The sequence below is a fragment of the Gavialis gangeticus genome, unplaced genomic scaffold (genome assembly GCF_001723915.1).
Source record: "Gavialis gangeticus isolate Ggan-Ray unplaced genomic scaffold, GavGan_comp1, whole genome shotgun sequence".
Lineage (NCBI taxonomy): Eukaryota > Metazoa > Chordata > Crocodylia > Gavialidae > Gavialis > Gavialis gangeticus.
In genome coordinates, this window is record NW_017729029.1 from 37,582,391 (window position 1) to 37,604,124 (window position 21,734).

Below are 21,734 nucleotides of genomic sequence, written 5' to 3' on the forward strand. Positions count from 1 at the left end.
GACACTGGACTTTCCCCCTGGAAAGCTACAGTATGGGGAGGGAGGGGTCCCCTCCATGCTGTGGATGATGACGTGTGGTAGATGTGTATTTTCTGTTTCATTGCTTTTCAGGAAGACAAGATCTGCACCGACAGAGTTGTTAAACCCTCCTCCAGAGGCTGGGGAGGGGAGGGAATGAGGCAGGCAGGGAGGAGGCTTTCTCATTTCACATCTCCAATCTCAGAACCACTACAGGAGAATTGCAGGCAGCCGTCCTCACTGTAATACCCCAGCCTCCGCTCCCCCTCCTTTCTCTCTCTCTCTCTCTCTTTCTCCCTCTCTCTCTCTCTTTCTGTCTTTCTATTACTGTCTCAGAAAAAAGAATACAACACACTAGCTTCATTTGAAGCAACAGCAATTTAAATGCTTGCAGCTCAATCACTGTATTCAGATACTGCTGGAATAGCAGAGCATTCAAGCTCAGGCAGCAGCGAACTGAAAACCTGACCATTTGAAAAAGAAAAATACTGAAGGAAAGAAAGAAAGAAGAAAACCCAACAACAATCCCATAACTCGCTTCAGCTCATTCATATTTCTTCCCCCAGCAGCACTGGGGAAGGGACTGGGCAGCTCGGTAAGGAATGCAAATGCTTCTCCTTCATTTCTTTTGTCCCTGTTAAAATTTATTCTTACAGGGGATTTTAATGCAATGCATCTGGAGTGTTATTTTCTTTCCTGGTTGCAACCTGAAGTCAAAATGTCTGGCTGTGTGCATCCCTGGTTTTATTTTTTTAGGATTAAACATCATTGGTTGAAGCAGGGAATAAGTATTAATTGTTAATCATTTATAGATGTTCACCTTTTTAAGTTGGAAGCAGATTGAAGTAGTTTGGATTGCAAATGTTTATCTAGTGAAATACTCCCCTATATGTGTGCTGTCTCTTGCATACATATTATTATTCTATATAGAGAGAAAATATATAGAATAATAAGATATACAAAATCCAAAAAGGCAAACGTCTGCCCATGCCTCTTGGTCCATCAGTCTTGCATTGCTAAGGCATGCCTGTTTCCATATCCAGCAGCACACAATGGGGTGATGTGGCTAGCATATCTGTGTGTGTGTGTGTGTGTGTGTGTCTATATATATATATATATATGTAGATACAGTATACACAGATATATGTCCTGTGTGTGACATATATCTATCTATACATATATAGACACACACACATACACACAGACATATCTGAGCCACATCACCCCCTTGTGTGCTGCTGGATATGAAAACAGGCATGCCTTAGCAATGCCAGACTGATGGACCAACAGGCATGGGCAGACGTTTGACTTTTTTGATTTTGTATATCTTATTATTCTATATATTTTCTCTATATATAGAATAGTAATATGTATGGAAGAGACAGCACACATATAGGGGAGTATTTCACTAGATAAACATTTGCAATCAAAACTACTATCTATATATCTGCAATCTATCTATCTATCTATCTAGACACACACACAGGACATATATCTGTATATACTTAGATATCTATCAGCCAACAACCCTGGGAGGAAACAACATTAAATGGCTAGTGTGTGTTTAACCTTTAACGTGCTGCTGCACAAAGGGGAGAAATACATATTCTCCTACAGCTTGCTTCCACCTTGTTCATCTTCCTGGAAGCTTACAAGCAGTGAGTATACAGCAAAGTTGTAAATAACAACTCTGCCAGGAGACAAAAATGAGTCTCCTTCTAGAAGGAAGATGACAATAGAATAGGAAAGGTGCTTTTGGATTCTAAACCATATTTGTCTCCCTGATGGAAACTAGAACCCCATTTCTCTTCTTCTGACCTGTGCAAACTTCATCATATATTCCTTGTTGCTTAGCGGGTATTATTATTATTAGTTTATTTTTTTAAGATCCAGTGTATTGTTTGCTCTGTGGTGAACAACAGATAAATGGAGATAAATTTTAATTGGACTTGTCTTTCCTTTTTCCTTTGTCTTTCTTACTCTGTTAGTTTGAGTAAAGATGGTTTGGTTTAAACTGTTCCCTGTATGGGTGGACACAAACATCTGCTTGGGAAAAGAGCTGTTTGAAAGACATACACATCCTTTATCCCAAATACTAGCCAGCAGTGTGAGTATCTGCCCTATTCTAAAGAGAGGTAGTGAGAAATGGTCAACTTGTTTTAGAGAGAGAAGCAGACACAGTGCATTTTACAAGAAGCATTAGCTGCAGAATAACAGGGAAGCTTTCTCTGTGGTGTTCTCCAGCAATGATGGCATTTGTATTAGGTCTACAGTGTTAAAAGAGCTCATTAAAGCATGCTGATAGCACCAAAGCAAGATGAATTTTGCTTGGTATGAGCAAAAGATGGAGCTTTGTTTTGGTCCCTTCTGGCTTGGGAGGAATTCCTTGTGAAGGAGTTTCCTGTTGTTTTTAGGGAGAAGGCTATTTGAGGGAGCATCATGAAAAGTTATCAAATGTTGATCACTTAAATAACAGCTCTCCCCTGCTGCCCAATCTCCAGGAGTGGCTACATAGCATGTTGCTGTAAAGGAGGGTACTGCAAACCCAGTGTGAATGCCTGGAAAGTGTATTGTTTCAGTACACCAGTCCATAGGTGTCCAAGCAAAAGTCCCAAGAGAAATCAAAACATAGCACTGAGTAGTAAAGGTTCAACATTTCTTAGTTCATTGACAACAGTATACTGTATTACAAAGACGATTAACCCTTGAAGGTTGAGGACATCTCTAGTATAGTGCACCTTGCAGAGCTACGGTGATACAGGTTAAACAAGATTGCACTGAACATAAAATTAAAGAGTTCCTGGGGATTAACTATTGTGGAGCTCTTATGCAGCATCTTAGCCCTGGAAAAGAAAAAAAAAGAAGTCCACTTAAAGTGCTGAGGATATGAGGACAAAAGTGCTTTTAAGTGTCTCAGGTGAAAAATTACTCAATTAGGATAAGCTAATGAACAAGTTTCTGTGATGAGATGATGAATGAAGGAAAGAGTTTCTTAAAGAGGGTTCTGATGTGTGTCAAACTCCACTTGTCAATAAATTCTAGACTGGGTCTGATGGGCTCTGAAGCTTAGGGCCTGGAGGGGGAGGAAGAGATGTGAGCTATGAGATATGGCAAAGGGGTAAAGCAGGCTCCAAACTGAAACATGCTGGAGGCTACGTTCTGAGACATAGATGTTTTTAAAAGGACACCATAATCAAATTAAGCTCTGGATTGGCAGGCCTACACAGTGAAACCTATTTATCTACAGAGCAGATACAGTGCGAGCAGCAGCAGTGTGAGCTTCCTTCACTGTGCTTTCCTGCCAGTGTCCTTTATGCCCCCGCCTGCAGAAACTGCTTCTAGGAGTGAACAGCTAGTTCATTTCCCTGTCCAATGACATCCTTAAGTCCGCCAGCCATCTGCAAGTCTGCAGTGTCTTCAAACAAATAAATAAACAGCGACTCTTCTGTGAGTTTCCAGTTCTCAAAGATCACCATCAGGCAGTAATGACTTTTGATGCCGCCTCGCATGGGTTGGTCTTGAACTGGTAATGTGCAAAACCTATCACCTAGCCTCTAGACCACCTCATCTTTTTAAGGGAACAGTGAAAGAGAAAACTATTCAGTTTCTCGATCAGGATGAGAGAAGTTTAAGCAAGATCTAAAGAGTTGCCCTCTCTGGACAATGAGAAGAACCAGGGTGGGGTGGTTCTTAGAAGAAAATTAAGATGGTGGGTGCTAGGGGTGCAGACATATCCTTTCAATGCATTACTTCTTTAACTCTTGCTCTATACCTTTGATCAGGGATGTCAAATTAACCCCAGGCCTTGGCGCCAGTGGAAGCTCTGATGGGTCTGGCAGTACTGGGCACAGTGCCTGGGGCAGCGGTGGGGGCAAGGGGTGGCAGCAAGTATCTGATGGTGGGGCTCCAGGGCAGTGGCAGAGGTTGCCTAAGGGCCCTGAATTCTGTGGTAGGCCCTGCACCCCCACCTTCAGTAGGCTGCTGGTAGTCCAGCAAGCCAGATTCAGCCCATGGACCATACATTTAAGACCCCCACTGTAGATGACAGATTTTTAACCAAAAATATCTCTGATGCAAGTGATTGCTATTCCTGCAGACCTTTACTTACTTGGCTGTCCTCCAGACTGTCTTCTGTGTCAAATTGTTTGTCCAGACTATTCCTGGTGTCTGATTTATTCTCCCTACCCCATAACTAGAGAAAGCCACGGAATGCAAGTGAGCACAACCACCTCCCTGTAGCAAAGGAAGATTTGGTAGTGGGGAGTGCTGGCCCTGCATGCCAGAACCAACACGTTTGATGACAGATTCTTTCCTGTCCTGTCACATTATTGTGAATTAATAAGCACACTATGTGCACATGTCCAGGTGTATTCTACACACAGTTGGGAGGGCAGGTCAGCAGACAGGGTTCAGCTTTTCTTTGGTCTGGATCTTTTCTGATAAATTTCTGTCACAAAGCTTCTCTTTCTTCCTCCTTGGTTCTTTCTACATGTACTTTTTTCTTGATCCCTTTCACCCATCCTATCCTTCATTCAGTCAGCCTCTCACCTTCCCCATCCTCCTTTCCCATCTAACGTACACCTCTTTCCTTTTTCAGTACTTTATCCTTTTTTCTGTCTCATTCTCTTCCTTGCAGTCACCTTCCTTCTCAGTTATGCCCCAGTTCAACCCATCCTCTCATCTCAGTGGGTGTATGCCTGCCAACCATTTACAAAAAGTAGCACAATGTACAGACTGAAACCTGACATAATTATACACCCAGGTAGAGAGTGTAGTAAATAATCTTGGTTTTCAACAACTCCCCTAGTCTCTACTGTTGGCATTTTAGTCTTGAGCAAAATGTATATTCAGTTTGTAGACACATACGTGCATTCTGCATATAGCAGTTCCGTGCATTCATTGTATATGTATACACTATTGCTGTGTGAGTACACTCTTGTCTGTACCATATATATACCTATATATGCTCTGTGTTCCTACAGAGTACGTCCATATAGACACAACATTTTACTGCTCTAGGTTTGGATATTATATATAGTGCTTTGCAAATGCAAGACCTCGCTCCTTCCCCAAAGAGTGATTGCTGATCACTTAGTTATAAATGTCTTTGCAGAAACACAGGGAAGTGAAGATCAAGAATGATGAGAAGAGACTGCATTTGTTTAGTTAGTCATGCATATCAAAGCTCATACTTGGGGGGCTGCATTATCTAAAAGTGTGAGTTGTGTTTATAGTCTGCAACATCTGATTTGCAACACTGTCTACGCTGTTATGGTTCCAAGTCTGAGCCTGTAGTTGCTTTGGTTGAGTCAGTCTGTCTGCAGTTGCAGTGGCTGTGAATCAGTGTCAGCCTGCAGTTGTTATGTGGATGAATCGGTGTTGGTTTATTACGCTTGTGAGTCCAAGTGCTTGCATATAGCTCTTGTGACTGTTAATTATATTTTATCATTTCTCTGGATGTGGCTCCAAGTAGGAAGGAGCAAAACTGTTTTAATTTATGGGTAACATCATTTGGCAGTTTCTGATTTTATAACAATGGTTTTGCCTCTAGACCTACTTTCTCAATCGCAAGGCCTCCTGCAGAATGCAGATAAAAAGATGTAGATTGGAAATTGACTCTCGTTCAAAAGATCAACCTAGTTTCCATTTTGCCCTGAGTCTAAATTTTCCTGTCATGTTCCTTTTGCTTTTGTGAATGTCATTTTATATTGGTTTCTCCTGCAGACCCAAAACTTTGTCAGGTATCTCGAACAAAGTTTGTATGCATGCATGTGCACGCACACATGCATGCACAGGTGTCAGATTCTTGGGAGAGTGTGATGATAAATTTATAAGTGTAAGTTTTTGCCATCTCTGTTTGTCCATGTGAGTGTCAAAGGCTTTCTGTGTGTATGTGTTTTGAGTAGTGAGGATTTTCTGTATCTCTTGGGTGCTTAAATTCAAACTTTGTGATTTGAAAGGAAACCTATGTTTTCTGTCCTATCATGATTCATACAACTGAATTCCATTTCCATTCATAAATAGCATCAATTTGATCCAGATGGTCAGAGGTATTGCTGTGGGATCCTTGCTAATTCTTACAAGCATGGTAATAGCTCTCTGTCTTCTTAGTGATTAGTACAGTGAGGAATAACAGGAAGGAAAGGATCTCGTTCAGTATCATTGGGGAGTTTTTTCCTAGATTTTCAGACAAACTAGAGGCTACTCATTGTTTTACTTCTACAAACAAATGTTTTCAGTCTGACTGACTTTAATTTTAAATTAAGACCAAACAATTCAGAACCAAAGCAACATCTCCATAGGAAAGAGAGAGCACAGTGTGTGCATCCCCTCTTTTACAGCTCTCCTGAACTGACTCTAAACTGACTGTCAGTCTCTGTAGACAGTTTTGTTCTTAGACTTGCACGCAAACAGGATTGTAAGTACCAAACAGGTGTATTTATTGTTCTTTCAAGCAACATATGAGTGTGATGGCCCAAGATAGGCTCTGGGTTGTTGTTTTTTTTGGAAAGACATTGCCTTCTTTATGAAGATGAAGCAAGTCTGATCCCAGAGGGTGCATCTACACATGCACATTATTGTGGAGTTGCCTAATTAGCTCCACAGTAAAGCATCACAGTCTACACATGTGCCAGTATTAGGGCACAGTAAATTAACTCTACCATAAATTAGTAATGTTGGGGAAAGTGCTATCCTATTGTAGAGTAATCAAGTGTGATGAAATGCACATGTAGACAGTGACAGGATCTTGCTGGGGCATGAGGGTGCTAAAGTGTGGGGGCTGCCTGCTGCCTAGCTACACAGCTCTGCAGGTTCTGCACCCTTGTGCACCAGCTAGCCCCAATGCCACCTGACACTGCCACCTGGACCCTGCGGCTGACCCCACTGAGTCTGCTGCCAGCCTAAGACTACTGTACCCTGGCTAAAATTGCTCCTGTCCCAAACACGTTTAGATGCTTCACCTGGAGCAGCTGGCTTCTGCTTATGTTGTCCTGTAGGGCCAGGCCAAATCTCAGGATCTCAAAATTGTGCTGTTAGATGGGAGGGTGTGACACAATTGCTCATATATACACACCAAAAATCAATTAGGTGCATACACACACACTGGGTACATGCACACACTAGGTGCATGCACACACACTAAGCAGATACATACACTAGGCGTGCACACACTAGGCCATTACACACGCACTAGGCACACACACACACACACGGCATATACACACACTAGGTGCACATTCACATCCAAGATTTCCAGTCTAAGCACATGCACACCTATCACCAATTCAAGCACATGCACACAGGTAAGTTCCTAACTTGGGCAGTGTGGTATGCGTGTGCTTGGGGTACTTAGGATACCTAGGGTGCTTGGTGACTATGGGAGGGGGAGTCAAGGGTCAAAGATTTCTGTAAGGAGGGGAAGGAGGGAGATGGGTGGGGGTTAAGATGAGAGAGGGAAAAATAAGAGAGTGAAAGAGATTAGAACCAGTAGACTGGAAGGGAAGCTAGAATTACTTAAGTCAGGTGACCCCTGGGATTACTTGAGGTCAATGTACCCTGGGGTTACTTGGGGTTACTTGAGAATAGAGTTATTTAAGGTTAAAGTGGCCCCTGGGGTTACTTAAAGTCACTGGGATTACTTGGGAGGCAAGTCCAGGTTTTCATGAGCAGAGAGCTAGGAGTCACAGAGAGGGAGCTGAGATGACAGACAGAGAAAGAGACAGACAGACACGGACAAGGGGGGAAGACTAGAGGGGCAGAAAGCAGAGATTGGAGTAGGGCTGGGAGGTCAGTAAGACAAAACCCAACTTGAGGTTTCAAAATAACAGGTTTATTAAACAGACAATACACTACACAGCCCCACAAAGTTATTGGTTCCTGCACACACACACATACAAGCATTCACATACACAATGGTAGCAGGAGAGAAAAAGGCTTGGTGAAGGGATTGCAGTTAAGGTGTGTTGGGACAGAGTCCAGGTCCTTTGCTTGGGGAAGAAGTTGGGTGATAGCTACCTATCCTGGGCTATGAGCTGATCCTCAATAGCCAGTTGGGGTCTTCTCCAGCAAGGTGTTGTTCAGAGGGAGTCACTGGCAGGGCCTGTGGGTGGATAGGTGATGTAGCGTACTGCTGGTCCAGATGGAGAAGGCATCCCACTGGTCTGTCTTCACTACCCCTTTTCACTACCCCTTTTTATAGGAGCAGACCTTCTATGACCCTAGTGGCAGGGGCATGCCCAGGAAAGGGTCAGCCATGGGGAACTGAGCATGTGCACTCCAGGCAAGGACATGCAGTTCCAGGTCTCTGTGTTGCAATAGTGGGTTGGCTGATTTCTGTAGGGTCTTTGTCTTTCAAATGCTGGGTTTATGTTCTCTTCTTGGGTGAGTCAACATAAGGCAATGGTCCGGTTGTTGAGCTAATAGTCCAGTTGTTGAGTTGATTATTCAGTGGAGGCCTGTTACTATTGTCTCTCAAGCACCCTCATTCATCCCCATTCATTCAGGAACCAATTTACATAGGAGGGGTAGGGATGAGACATAGTTGCAACATATTGTATAGGGCAGGGGACATGAGGTAGAGGCTATTACTATTGGAATATACTAGTCTTTATGTAAGGGTGTGAGTGTGTCCACATGTCTAGCTCTGCATGGGCACATGCCTAGATCCAGATCTGGGTCCTGCTGCTTCCCACTCACTAGGATTTTGGATTTGGGGTTATCTTGATTTCAGTCACAGCTGTCTAAACTGAAGCACTTAGCTTTATATTTAGAAACTCCGTAAGTGACCTGATTTCCCAAGGTACTGACTGAATATAGCTTCTAGTGGCTTCTGTGGGAGCCATATATGCTCAGCACCTTTGAAAATCAAGCTGATTTTTTGGCATTGAATGGGAAGTATGTAGGCTTGAAAATGTTGGCCTAATGGGATTGCATTTACATGGCACCCATCCCTGCAAGATCTAGGAGCAGAGATGATTTTTGGTGCTGGTTCCATCATTCTACTTACTGGAGCCTCACCTCCTAAATATGTTTCTCCCCCAGCTGTACCCATTTTATAAGACAGAACTCACATATATCAAACTGGAGCAACATTAAATAGTTGGGTGGAAAGTATATTTGTGCATCTGAGGTAACTTTCATTTCTAGTCTCTCTCTTCTTTCTCTTTACTAATTGAACCTATTCTCATTTCCTCTTTATTGCTTGCTTCCTTTCTGCCTGTTTGTCCCATTCCTTGAGTTTTCTTTCCAAGCCTTATCTTTTCTATCTCTCCTTCTAATCTAGAGACTCATTAATTTTCCTTTGTCAGCTGCAATCCTGTGCTGATCTTTCAAAATAGGGCATTTCAGCTTCTCAACTGGTTTTAGAACACATATTTGTGAAACAGTGGGATGCATATGCAGTGTCCATGGGTAACAGTGCTAATTTCAGTACTTCGGAGCACTGACTCACTATAGACGCAAGGGCCTAGTCTATCCCATCTCGGTGGCAGCTTCAAAATTTCCTGTTTTCAGAACCTAGAATCTCCAGCAGGCACGTTACTTCCCATGGAAATGCTGAATAGTTGTAGCACTCACCCTGAAAGACAGTAACGTGCTGTTTTTTTCTGGGCATGCTGGCAGATTACATGTATCAGAGAAGGGAATCTGTATGTATATCTGGTGCCCCTAGAGTCCTGGTAGAAAAAAGTCTTCCAAAATCTAGAGCTCAGTGAATTGTAAACTAGACTGGACACAATGCTTTAGAAAGGTATCTTAAGAAAATATATTAGAAAATCTGTGTTTTGTTCAGCCATGAAATTTGGGTTATCTTATATTGCATGCTTACTGTACCTTCAAGAAAGTAGCAACAGACAATAAAGCTGTGCAGGCAAAACAGCACCATTTCATTTTGACTTCCATTTTGCCATTTCAATGGGACAGTGTTTCATTTTGTGTTTTGTTTAATTTCGAAAGCACTTTTCCGTTTTGTTTTGTCAAAACTGTTTCGCTGTTTTGATGTTTCGCCAATAGGCTATAATGGAGAAGCACAACACTACCTATAACTTTGAGATTTTTTAGCAGATTTGGATGAAAACAGCAGGGACAGTAGCCCATTCTGAGGGTATGAAGTCTGCCAAGTTTCAAGAAGATAGGTGTAGGGTTTCTGGGAAACTGCACCTCAAATTCTTGAAAGCAAAATTCATGTCACTTGTAAGTGTAAAGGCACAGGGGTGTGAAAACAGCAGGTATGGTAGCTCCTTCTAAGGGCACGAAGCCTGCCAAGTTTCAAGGAGATAGGTGCAAGGGTTTCTCGGAAACTGCACCTTGAGCTGCTGACAAGCAAAACTCATGTCACGTGTGAGTGTGTTAAGGCACAGTAGGGGGAAAACTTCAGGAATGGTAGCCCCTGCTGAGGCTATGAAACCTGCCAGGTTTCAAGGAGATAGGTGCAGGGGTTTCAGGGAAACTGCACCTTAAGCTGCTTAGAAGCAAAACTCGTGGTGTGTGTGTGTGAAGGTGCACCCACAATGGCACTGGGGCCTCTACAGACATAGTAGTGTGCCCCAATGAGGTCTCCTCCTCCCCTTCAGCCTCATCTTGGTCCACCACTTTAAATGACAACAGGTAATAACTATGGGCATGTGTAGATGACACAGGTGCCCTAAATTGCGGTGGGTTTTACAAAACACTGCTTCAGTTTAGGGCTGATTAAACCCTGTGGCAGGGTACTGTTGGTGCCTGCCACTTTAAGACCAAAGCTAAGCAACCAGCAGGTGCTTGATTAAGGCAGTCATTTTAGATCTCTGGCTGCCTATATAAAGAGCTCAGTTCCCTGCTGGTTGGGAAGGTAGCAACATTGTTTAGCTGTAAGGCTCCATAACATCCTGGAGGTAAGGGAGGAGCTGTAGGGGATGGTTAGGAGGCTCCTGGGCATGACCTAAAACTGCACCCTGCTGGGAGTGGGTAGCCTGGTGGGGCTCTCAGTGGTGTGGGAGCCCCCCAGGAAATGCCAGGTCAGTTACCACCCCAGTGAAAGGCAGGTACAGGCACCTTAACCCTAGCCCTCACCTTTGGGTGGGTTGCATGACACTGGAGGCAGTTGGGGCCAAGCATGGCTATGACCACTTGAGCCTTGTGGGGTGCAAGACTCTGAGAGGGAAAGCTGGGGCCAGGCATGGCTACAGGCACCTGAGCCCACAGGGGAGCAAAGCCCTGTGGCCCTGAGTGGAGGGGAGAGAAATGAGTAGCCCCAAGTGAAGGGGGAAGCATGGAGCTCTGAGTGAAGGGAGTGGAGATCTAGAGCCCCAGGTGAGGGGTTGGTGTGGAGCCCTGAGTGAGGGGAGTAGGCCCAGGTAGGTCTTCGGACACTTGAGACTGAAGTTTGGGCTAGAGGCCGAGCAAAGGGGGCTCAGCCCAAGAGAGAGAGGGGCGAGTCATGACCCCAGTAAGTCCTCCACTGCTGGAAGGCTGAGTATGGGTCAAAAGTAAGATCTTAAGGAGCACTATGACCTGCTGCTCGGGTGGGGGAGTAAGAGTCCCCTGTGAGACCCTGGAGCACCAATCATGGTGTGAGGTATCCCAGCTCCCACATCCAGGAAGGTGGACCCGAGAGAGAGTGTGGGGCTAGTGAGAGAGGCCGAAGATAGAGTACCCCTGTGACTGGTCAATGCTGGGGCCAGGACCAGGAAGGTCAAAAGGGCCAGGGGCCCACCATGAGGGATGCCCAGAGCTGAGGGCCTGGGATCCTACCTGGCCTTGGAGGTGAGGCCAGGGCCTGTGTGGCTGAAGGTCCCGGGGGGACTGTGTCGGAGAGGGGAGCTAGCTACAGGGAGCTCAACAGCCCAAATGATGGTGGAGTAGGCTGCCTGAGCAAACAGATCAAAGGGGGGTCCAGATAGGAGGATTCTGGAGCCCAGTGTAGTACTGGTGTGACTAACAGCTGGATGTCGTCTGCAAGGCTTGGGCTGCAGTGTAGGGAAGGTTCGGAGTTGCAGATAGCACCCCTTGGCCTCGGGGCATAAAATGAGCAGCCTCCTGCCTTAATTAACAACTATTAATTAATTAAGAACAAGGCGTGGCAAGTGAGTCAGGTGGGTGGCGTGCCCAATGGCAAGTGGGGAGCCCCACTTCACCACAAACCCCCATGTCGTGCACATACCCTTATGACTTACCTGCCTCTCTGGTAGGGAGGGGAGGGCAAGCTGCCAGTGGGCAGAGCAGTCCCTGGGCTCTGGGCGGAGGGCGGGGCTGGTGCTTCCCTCTGCAGCAGCAGCAGCAGCACCCATCCACAGGCACCAGGCTCAGGCAGTGCCAGGGGCCAGTGCAGCTGCGGAGGGAAGCACTGGGTGCTTGCGCAGCTCAGGCAGGCAGGAAGGCTCTGGGGGTGGGGGTGGGGTAAGATCAGGCTCACTACTTTTCTTGGGTGCCAAGAGGCCTTTCTGCAGAGCCATGGAGCTGCATCGAGCCCAGTGCTTTGCTCCACAGCTGTAGGGGCAGCAAACTAAAGCTCCTCAAAGGAGTTTAAGTTTGCTGTGCCCCAAGTCATTTAAGGTGCATTATACCACCACATTTCCTACAGTGAAAATTTAATGCACAATACACCATGAGGTGTGCAAACACCAACATCATTAAAGCAGGGCAAAAGCACACACCTCTCACTTCACCTACACACGGCCTTAGTAAGCAGCACAGTGGCACCAGCGGCATCTCATGAAGCCAAACGGTCACAGTCAATATCATAGCAGTCCTTCCCCCCCTTTTCTCCCTCTGTCTCCTTACTTTCTGTTTCCCTGCAGGCAAGCCCAGCTTCAGCTTTAAAACTCGAAATGTTTCGAAACTTTCAAAAAGTTTTGACTGCCCTCGTTTCATTCTAAGGCTGTTTCAAAGCCCTTTGTTTTGTTTTGATTTTGCTGTTTCAAGCTTGACGTGAGTCGAAACAGCATTGAAATAAAACAGCCAGTGAAATTTCGCACAGCCCTAACAGACAAGTGGAGAAAGGGAAAGCGAAACTGACTGAAGGCTAATGGCCACAGAAAGCACTGTGATCAGAACTGAAAGCTATACTTTACCCTTATAGAAGCCATCTCAAGTAAAGAAGATCAACCAGAAGTTTTGTCAGTGCAGGGGTTATAGCGTGACATTTTCAGATCTGTTTTGGGCAGGAGATAAGGCTAAATGATCACTGTTGTCCCTTCTGCAATTAAAGCTATGGATTATTGTCAGTTTTCCTCTTTGCACAGCATATCCAGAATCCATTTTGGCAAGGCTTAAAAAGATACCAGGACTGGTTTCCCATTCCTATTTCAAATCATCAGAGGCTCAGTATGTGTGAAGTAAAAGGACTGACACATTTCATTTCATCACATGATAAAAAAGAATCCTTGATGTGGTGACAAAATGATTAAGATCAGGGTGCAAGTATGGGCCGCCCTCTGGAGTCCAGCTGAGGCTGACCCAGCAGTAAATGAGTATCTATCTAGTAATTTTGCCTGGGGTGCTAAAAGCAGCCAGAAGTGATGTTAGCCACATCATTCCCTCGTGTGCCATTGGCTACAGAAATGGGTGGACCCTAACCAGATAAGCCCAGTGGGTAGCTGGGGTGGACTGGGCTGAAACTTTTAACCTTATTTGAAAGAGGTACTTGTGTGTAATGTTAAAAACTGATGTGCCTGTGTTTCAGAGTCCTCCATGATGAAGGGCTCTTGGCAAGGAGAGACTTTTCAAAGCATCCCCAAGAGGGAAAGTGCCATGTAGAAGTAGTTAAGACTGTAAGAATTAGGCCTGTGCAAGTTGGCAGCGATCCGATCTGGCTTTGGATCCAGCCAGTTTGGATGTCAGGGATCTGACCTGGAGCTCCAGACTGTGTTTCCACCTTGATCCAGCTGAAGCGCTCTGAAGCTTTGGAGCTGCCCGCAGGGATTTGGGGGGAACTGCACCCCAAATTCTTGAAAGTAAACTCCTGCCACATCTATGTGTTACAAGACAGGGGGTCAAAACTGCATGGCTGGTAGCTCTTGCTGAGGCCACAAAGTCTGCCAAGTTTCAAGAAGATCGATGCACGGATTTGGGGGTACCTGCGCCTCAAGCTGCAGACAAGCAAAATTCGCGACATGGGTGACACTGTGTGTGTTAAGGCACAGTGGGGTGACAGCTGCAGGGATGGTGGCCCCTGCTGTGGCCACAATGCCTGCCAGCTGTTTAGGAGATCAGTGCAGGGGGGTTCTGGGGCCCTGCACCCCTCACTGCTGACAGACAAAACTCATGACATGGGTGCTTGTGGGACTGACTGTGTCTGTCTTGGGGCAGTTGATTGTCTGTATTGATTTTTTCCTCTCCTTAGTCTGGTTTTGTAGGTGCTAATTGATGGCAATTAACTTGCTACATTAGCTAGGTCCTGTGTATTGAGCTCATCCCTGAGTGACTTAGGACTGATTGATAACTGGTAACACACTAGCTTAGCAGGCAGGCCTGCAGTAGTGTCTCCCAGGTCCGAAGACAGACACAGTCAGTCCCACAAGCACCCATGGCACGAATTTTGCCTGTCAGCATCTATGGGTGCAGGGCCCCAGAACCCCCCTGCACCGATCTCCTCAACAGCTGGAAGGCATCATGGCTGCAGCAGGGGCCACCATCCCTGCAGCTGTCACCCCGCTGTGCCTTAAGACACACAGTGTCACCCATGTCACGAGTTTTCCTTGTCCGCAGTTTGAGGTGCAGTTCCCCCCAAACCCCTGCACCAATCTTCTTGAAACTTGACAGGCTTTGTGGCCTCAGCAACAGCTACCAGCCATGCAGTTTTGACCTGTGTTGTAACACATAGATGTGACAGGAGTTTTGCTTTCAAGAATTTGGGATGCAGTTTTCCCCAAATCCCTACACCGATCTTCATGTGCTCTGAAGAGTCTACCACCCCTGAAAATTTCATCCAAATTGGACAAAAAACAACAAAGTTATAGATATTTCATTGATTCCCCCATTATACCCTATGGCCGCATCTGCAAGGCAGCTCTGAAGCACTTTGGGAAGACTAATGAGGCCAGTACTATGACCCGGACATGCTTTAAAGCTGTGTAATGGTGGCCAACCTTAATACTAGTCAAGCATGTATTTGAGCCCTTGTTTTTATCTCTGTGCATGCTCTTGAGCCAGCCTGCACTACCACAGACTTTTTCTGTTTGGTTCTTTCATATACTCGGTATCATCTCCCCTTGCCCCTTTGCATGAAGGTTCCAGTCTTGCTGTTGCTGTGACATCTATTTTCTCTCCAGCAGCTTCTCTTCATCCCTCCACTCCACTGACTCATCCATTCTTTGCAAATCTGATCTGAAAAGAATATTCTTCCTTGGTGACCCTTATGAAAAATCTTACCATAAAGACCTCAAATACTATAGATTACAAAGCTAGGGTCCGTATATAGATATGCCAATTGTCAATTTTTTTTTGATATAGCATAGTATCTGATGAAGTAGAATGTTACCAACAAAAGCTCATGCCCCCCTGAACTAGTTAGTCTCTAAAGTGCTACCAAGCCTTACCTTCTATGTGAATATTTTTGATGAAACTGAAAAGCTTTGTGTGTCACTTTCAACATTTTTCAACATTTTTCTTGTTTTATTTAGACAAGATTGATTTTTAGATTAATTTTGTCTAGACATTCATATCAAAAGTATATATGCATAATATCTTAACATAAAGTAAAAGTGAAATAAAGCAATAAAGCTGAAGCAAAACACTTATGATAAAGAAAAGGGTGTTTTTATTGAATTTACACTGTACAAGAAACTTTCAAAATCTCAGCATTGTATTGTGATTCATTGTGATTCTCAACATTTTGGGGGAAAAAACCAAAATCAATGTCCCACAAAACAGAAATTCAAGCCCTGCTTCTCTGTGGGCAAAGAGAACTATGTGATTAACCACTGGCACTTGTATGATAATCAGTCATAAGCTTTATTGACTACAAAGTTATCAATTAAATACAAAGCAATTAATCAACTGGGGTTGCCAGTAGACAAATAGTCAACTTTACTGGGATTGCTGTAATATAAACAGGCAGTTACCAAAAACTGAGCACATTAACGTGACTCCTCACCACTTCACAGTCTGTCTAGAGCTATTACTCGAGGTACTCTCCACAGCCAGCCGTACTGGGTGAGTTTCCTCAGTTGTGCAGTTGTTCCAAGCCTGAAGTCTTGGTCCTCCTTTAGAAATCCATGCAGGTGATTTAGATAGCATACAGTAAACAGCAAACACTGACTTCGCTTGCTTAGGCTATTTAACCCTTTAGTGATATCACCAACGTCAATGCTAGCTAAGCTTATTATGTAATACTAGCCAATTGCCTGTCAAGAATGACTGGGTGGACGGGTGGGCAGGGACAGAGGCCTCTGTCACTTCCCTCCCCACCAATGCCTTGGGCCAAGGCTGGGACCGGGGACATTCCCCCTGTCCCCCACACCGCTTTGGGCTGTAACCCCCCTGCCCTTCCTGCTCCCCTCCCTCCCCTGTTTCCTGCTGCCTACCCTCCCTGACAGCTGTTGTTGTGGGGGGGTCACCAGGGCTCCAAGGAGCAGACCTGGGGGGGAAGGGTGGCGAGGCCAGCAGTGCCTCACTCCATCACCTCTGTTATGGCGGTGATCCAGTCCCTGTCATCCCCCTCCCCTCTGACCCCTCAGTTCCCATTGTCATGGTGGCGCTCCACTGTCTACATAGGGCACTCTGAGTGGCTGCTGAGACAGCCAGTCAGAGCATGATTAAAGTGTTATGACCAGGCAGACAGACAGCCTTGGGCTTTTATAATTATATAATATTTTGGCTTCTAGATCCTAAGAGTACAATAGCACATCCTTACACATTGGGAATATTTTCCTGTTATTTAACAGGAAAATTAGTCTGTTATCAGGAATATTTTCCTGTTATATGCCTCATGATTTACTTCTTTAAGTCACTAGACTGTGCACTTTGCACACTTCCCTGCCTCTGGGAAACCATTAGAGAAATCATGCTTCCGGAGACACTATCTTTTGGAGTGGCTGATGCATAGAGGTTAGGCAATGTCCTGTAACATGCATTCACACAGCACAGACTGGTTAGTTGTACTGGGTCTACTACATCTGGAGTTTTACCTTTGTGAGAGGGGAGGCAGGAGCCTTGCCCCAGTGTGACCCGGACCCTGATCAGCATGCCCCAATAGTTACCGCAGAAACAGAGATGGGCAGCAGCTGGGAAGAGACCCGAACATGGATGCCAATGCAGGCATGAGCTCAGCAGTTTCACAGCTGCCTGAGCCTGTGTATTGGTGAGAGCTGGGGGCATCGCTCCTGAGCAGCGTGGACTGCTCAAAGGGCAGCTGGAGAACCAGCTGGTGGTGAGCCGGGGCGAGAAAGGAAAGACACCATCTGGGAGTCACCAGGTCCGGAGCTGGGAGGTTCCAGGTCTAGCCCCAGCTACTCGGGGAAGGAGTCAGCTGTCTACCGGGGGACCCCGGCTGGTGCGGCCAGAGGCAGGCTTAGGGATCATCAAGGGCAAAGGAGCCCCATTGAGGGGCAACAACCAGGAGGGATGCCACTGGGGAGTGGCACAGCTCTGACTGGGAGCCTGAGTACTGTGGTTGAGGGCGGACCCTCAAGCCCACAGCTATCCTCAGATAGCCTTGGAGGAGGCAAAGCACAGCAAACTGCGGGTCCCTGGAAGGAGGAAAGGGGTGATGCCAGCGGGAAGAACCAGGAAGATGGGACCTCAGGTCAGCTGGGCTCCAGGGCAGGGACATCAGAAGAACCGGTAAGAAGGGGGCATAGGGTTGCCCCCAGGACCCACACCTGTGAGATGGGAGGGGCCAAATAAGTGCCCTGAAGGGAGAGAAAAAGGGACCCCAAGAGAGAGAGAGAGGGAGAGGATCTCAGGAGCCCCACCAGCAGGTGCCGGGGTTTTCAGTTAAGTTACAGTGGACCTTGGCTGGACCCAAGTTTATTTTCTAGAAGAGGGGAAACCAGCCTGAAGACAAGGGGTGGACCCCTGAAGGTTATGGCCAGGAAGACCCAGCCCTTTCAAGGCGGGCAGTGTTGGGAAGACCTGAGGGGAGCAGCATCTACCCAGGCTGAGGATGTGGTAAGACTGGAGTAAAGGGGAGGTTTGGAGCCCCACAAAGCCTGCTGCCCAGCACACCGTCAGTCCATGGTCAGGGGACAGCCTGGGGAAGGAGCCTACGCTGCCTGTAGGCCCCTCCCCCACCATCACTGCTGGAGCCTAAAGGTGCCTTGCCTGCCCCAGCTGCCTTGGCAGGCCAACCTCCACTTTCACCAGAAACACACCCTGAGTGGCTGAACTGGACAGCTCCTACCATCACTGCTGCTGTTGCTACTGCTGCTGCTGTTATTCTGCTGCTGCCCCCTCTCAGGAGAGAGGCAGATTCTCTGGTGCACCACCTTGCACCACCTGACACCACACCTGCACTGGATTACTCCCTAATTGACTGATTGCTCCTGCCCCCCCCACAGCTGCCTCACTGCATCTGATCCTGCTTCATTTTCCTGCCTACTGCTCTGCTGCTGAGCACCTGGCTGGAGGCTTGAGGGGCTCCTGGCCAGATCTGTAACAAACAAAGCCCCTCCACTGCTTCAGCCATTGTTTACATCTGCCTCAGCATCCTTCCCTGTGTGTTCTTGCCCTTGTGTAGTAAGCCCTTTGGTCCACTCCCCCTGCCCTGATGTTTGTTGTGTGGCTGAGTAAGCCAGCTCAGGTTTCCCCAGCCCTTGTGTGTATGTGTGTGTGTTCCCCCTCCCCGACATTCTCAAAGCATAGCCCTCCCATTTTTTTTCATGTGGGGTTGTAGCTCAGTGAGCTTCAGCCCCCTTCCTCCCTACCCTCTTCCTCCCCCACCACCCCAGCCTACCCCTACTAGATATTTTTGTTTTTCTTTTTTGTCTTCCCTGCCCTCATGTGAAACAATGGCAGGGAAGAAACCTTCTGGGGGGCAGATGCCCCCACAGAGCTTCCTGCAGCCCCCACTATGTGGGCAGATCCCAGCCAAGCCCCCAAGGGGATGCACACCCCTGCAGCCTCCAGCCTGGCAGCAGAGTCCAACCAACCTCCTCCAGCGGTAGAGAAGCCTGCAACCTCTGCTGCAGGGGCAGGCAGGACTCCAGTAGGGAGCCAACTGGGTCAGGGGGGTCCCCCCTTGCCAGGCTCCCCCCACAGAGGAGTTTGCAAGTCCCCTCTCCCATTATCAGGGACCAAGGGCAAGGGCAGTGGGAAGGACTCTTCTTCAGCCTCCTCCACAGCTGGGGGTGGCAAGGGCAAGGGCTCTGCCTCCAAGAATAGACCACCAGTGCCTGAGGGGACCAGGTGCGCTACATCAGTCAACACACCCACTCAGCCTGGCCCTGGCCCTAGTCCCGGCCCCACCAACATTGCCCCCCCAGCAGCTATGCACATGGAGCTGTGGGGGGACCTGATGCTGGGGGGCCTGGACCCTCCAACATCTGCCCTTCCAGCTCGGGTGATTGGGGCCCTCTTTCCGGCACTCACCTGCAGTCAGTGGGTGAAGTGCCAACTCCTCAAGTGGAAGAACCTGCACTTTGAAACCTGGCTGCAGGCCCTGGCTGGGGTAGCGGGGACTACCAAGATCATGGTGGCCTTCAGCTTTCATGACAAGGGGTTCAGAGGCCTCCAGACAAAAGGTGGTGGAGAGGGGGCTCATGGTGGAGGGCGAATACGTCCCCCTCAAGCCTCTAGAAAAGCTGAGGACCAGGGTGGTCCTCAACTCCATCCCTCCCTATATCCCCAGTTGGGCCCTGCTCCCCCAGCTCCAAATGCTGGGGAGAGTTATCTCCCCGGTGGTGGCCCTCTTGCTGGGGTGCTGAGACCCCGGCTTCTGCCATGTACGTTCTTTCTGTCACCAGGTTATGATCCAGCTGGTAGCAGAAGCACAGCTGGAGGCTAAGAGGTGCCTGGCATTCCTTTTCAGGGTGCCCTGGTGAGGATTTTCTATACACTGGGGGACCTGTGGTGCTTCTAGTGCCATGCCCCAGGGTCCTTGCATCATGACTGCCCGCAGGTCCCATGGGCAAGAGGGGTGCCCCTATCACCAGCACCCCTTCCCCTTCCCCTTCCCCTTCCCCTTCCAGGCTCTCTGGTCCCCCAGCCACAACTATGAATCCCCCATGACTTCAAGGGACCCCGGCCCCCAACCAAGTTTGGCAGAGTCCCAGGGAGGGCAGCAGCAAATGGGGAGAGAGAGAGCAGGGCCCCCCTACTCCTAGTCATGCCCCTGCCATAGCTACCCCAGTCCCCCAACTCTCACCTTCTATTGGAGCCTCTCCACCTGAGGACCATGGCATGACTGAGTGGGTGCAGGTCCTCTCCAAGCGCAAAGACAAGAGGAAGACCCAGGTGCCACTGTAGTCTTCTGACATGGAGGAAAGAAGCAGCCCAACCTCTGGGGGCCTCCCCAGTTCTGCCTTACACCCCACCCCCTGGGAAAGATCAAATGGGTGATCCCTGTGGAGGAGGTTTCAGAACTACTAGACAGTCCTGAACAGGAGTCCATGGAGGAAGCCCCTCATTTTGCCGACCAGGGCCTACCCCCTGAGACCATGGGTGCTGAGGCTGAGGCCTACGCAAAGGAAGGCCTGTCATTCAAGCCTCCTCCCTCTGATCTGGGAGGTACAGAGGCCCTAAGGCTCACCCTGTTGAGTCCTCAGGGAGGAGGTCCCCTTTTCCAGGACCCTGAGGCAAATGCCAAAGCCACCCCCTCCCAGAAAAACCTCACCTCCTGCCTTTCCCATAGTCCTGCACCAGAGGGGGTAACAGTGGGGTCCACTAATCAACAAGCCAATCTGATCTGGAACCCTGCACAGACCCCCTGGGGCTCCAACTCTACCTCACCATCTTGTGAAGGAGCCCCACCTTACTCATACCCCTACCCATGTCCCAAGAGGCTGCAGAGCTCTCCCAAACCCAACCAGAATCCAGGGTCTTAGCAGACCAGGGGGTTCAGAGGGTGCCTAAGGAGCTCACTGAGCCCCAGGACAAGAAGGAGGATGCCTGAGAACCAGCAGGCTCCATGGAGCCTGCAGACCTCTCAGTTCTGGTAGTCCCAAGGGGTACTACTTGCATTTCTTTACCGTGACTACACCCACTGGTCTGCCAGCAAGGTACAGCTTGCCTTGGACCACTGGGGAGATTTTGACAGTGTTCTTGCCACTGTTAGGGCACTGGTGGGGAAAAGCAAGGGGCCCAAAAGCTGCAACATCTGGATCTATAGGCAGGCTGTAGGTTCATAGATACCCTCTATATGTATGGGAGGGCACTACATAGAATCATAGAAGTAGGGTTGGAAGGGACCTTGTAAATCTTTAAGTCCAATCCCCCGCCTGGGTGGGAGAAAAGACTGGACTCAAATGAGTCCAGCCAGGTAGTCATCAAGCCTCTTCTTAAAGATCCCCAGGGTAGGAGCCAGCACCACTTCCCTAGGAAGTTGGTTCCAGCTCCTAGCCGCCCTAACTGTGAAGTAGTTCTTGCGGATGTCTAATCTAAACCTACTCTCTAATAATTTGTGTCCATTGTTCCTTGTCATGCCAGGGGGCGCTAGGGGAAACAGTGTCTCCCCTAAACCCTTCTGGTCCCCCCTAGTGAGTTTATAGACAGTCACCAGGTCCCCCCTCAGCCTTCTCTTGTGAAGGCTGAACAGGTTTAGGTCCCGCAGTCTTTCAATGTAGGGTCTGCCCTGTAGTCCC

General features: G+C 47.8%; 1 protein-coding gene across 4 annotated transcripts in view; it reads left to right on the forward strand.

The window, feature by feature from the left end:
• Window positions 1-223: 223 nt before the first annotated feature.
• GABRA3 (gamma-aminobutyric acid type A receptor alpha3 subunit) overlaps window positions 224-21,734 on the forward strand; it is a 321,368-nt gene continuing 299,857 nt past the window's right edge. For 3 of the 4 annotated variants that reach the window (XM_019521409.1, XM_019521410.1, XM_019521406.1), the window contains exon 1: window positions 228-613. The gene's annotated coding sequence lies outside the window, so the exon portion shown is untranslated. Of the gene's footprint in view, window positions 614-21,734 lie in introns of all 4 variants that reach the window. The other variant, XM_019521407.1, reaches the window with a different exon arrangement.